We start from the raw sequence: 1,665 nt of genomic DNA, 5'->3' as shown, positions 1-1,665 counted from the left end.
GTCACCCTGTATATTTCTCATCGTTGCCATGAGTTTCTCTTATTTCAGAGATTCAGATTCTAACTCAGTAGAAAGAAGTTCATTTTTCTCTTAATTTTGGACTAATTGTGGAATAATTTCTGATTTTTAATTGGCGGTTTTATTTTTTTGACAATAACGTCACTTTGACAAATGAGTTTTCGCAAGTTAAATTTATATAGAATTTAATTGTATAGAATTTAAATAAGTCTCAGGCCACTTTGATCAGAAATAAAGGTAATAAAACTTGTTTGTTATTGGACATTTATTTTATGAGATTGTATAATTCAACGTATTTCGACAGTGATATTAATTGGGGCTAACATGATATTTACTGTTCATGTTGGCAGCACTGAATAAATATTTACTTTGGTTTACCTTCTGTAATAAAATTTGAATTGTTTGTGGTGAGGTTATTTAGTATTGGCCAAAAATTATTTTTGTGTGTGTAAGACTCATTTCGAATTGATGTGAGTTTGTGACGTCAACGACTGTTGCCTAGCAACTGAATGTAATGACAGACGACATCAATTTGAAGTGAATTTTACTGGTTTTATAAAGTTAAATAAAACAGTGCTTGTTTTATTTTTAAAATTTCTACTTGCATATTCATGCATGGAAATTTTTTAATGGTGTAAAGCATGCATAGAGTACTTTTAGCCCCCTGTGATGAAAGACAATAAATAATGCGTGTTTGTATTTATCTCTGAGAAGATTTAGTGGTGTTGTGTTTCTAATCAGATTGTTTTTTTCGCGTGATAAGTTTTGTAATTCCAAAAATAGCATTATTATCGAGCTAGATTCACGAAAAGGAGTTTCCGTTTTGGGTCAAAAATAGATAAGTGATAGTGGAATTTGGGGTAAAAATCGTCGACGAGGTGACCTATGGGACACGTGAAGTTCACAGTCAGCATCCTTGAACTACTCCAACCACATTAAGATAATGTACTCTACTTGTATTATCTATTAGGGCAACAACAAAGCTTTCAGGTTGTTACATCAAAGTTGTGCAATTTTCGGGTAAACTTATCGGGGAAAAATGGGATTCAAAGGTCGTTTATTCAAAATTCAATTAAAATTTTGTCGGAATAGCACACTCTCATGCTGAATAGTGAATTTCTCAGTAGAGAGCTGTTTCGGAGAAATTCACTCGATCGGTGGGTTTCGCGGAACGTTCGAGGGATGAAAATGAGGGAGGATTGGGAATTAGGTCGGGAATAGGTCAACCACCTCTCCTCGGATAACCTACATATAGGCTACGTTTAACCCATTTCACAGTGCAACTTGTGTGCTTGCACTGGACCAAGATCGAGCGTCGTGTCGCAGTGTCAGTGAACCCTCGTGAACCCTTTAAAAATTCGAGGGTAGGTTTTGTGTCCGCATATTTTTAATTAAAAAAATGTAGGTAATTTGAGTGTCACTTGATTTTGTTAACAATCACCTAATGTTTTTGTTTTAATAATTTTGTTTTTTTTTTAATTTTTGACAATAATTGAGAGGTCAGTTTTTTTTTGCTTTGAAATATTAAAAAAATAACTAGATTTAATATATTTTTATAACTGCTTTATTTTTACATATTTAGAAATCAAAAACATGTTTACAAATTAATGAAAAAGTAATAAAAAATTGCATTGTTTTTCAATTCTA

At 32.4% G+C, this 1,665-nt stretch overlaps 1 protein-coding gene across 5 annotated transcripts in view; it reads left to right on the top strand.

The window, feature by feature from the left end:
• The window catches only part of LOC123011362 (cAMP-regulated phosphoprotein 21), a 30,047-nt gene that overhangs the window by 5,368 nt on the left and 23,014 nt on the right, over positions 1 to 1,665 (top strand). The window contains exon 1 of one of the 5 annotated variants that reach the window (XM_044408759.1): positions 1,302 to 1,382. The exons of the other annotated variants lie outside the window; for them this stretch is intronic. The gene's annotated coding sequence lies outside the window, so the exon portion shown is untranslated. Of the gene's footprint in view, positions 1 to 1,301; positions 1,383 to 1,665 lie in introns of those variants that run through there. 5 annotated transcript variants of the gene reach the window in all.

The sequence above is a fragment of the Tribolium madens genome, unplaced genomic scaffold (assembly GCF_015345945.1).
Source record: "Tribolium madens isolate multiple individuals breed KSU strain unplaced genomic scaffold, Tmad_KSU_1.1 Scaffold_91;HRSCAF=231;Tcas5.2_LG7, whole genome shotgun sequence".
Classification (NCBI taxonomy): Eukaryota; Metazoa; Arthropoda; class Insecta; order Coleoptera; family Tenebrionidae; genus Tribolium; species Tribolium madens.
This window is presented reverse-complemented; position numbering and strand designations above follow the sequence as displayed.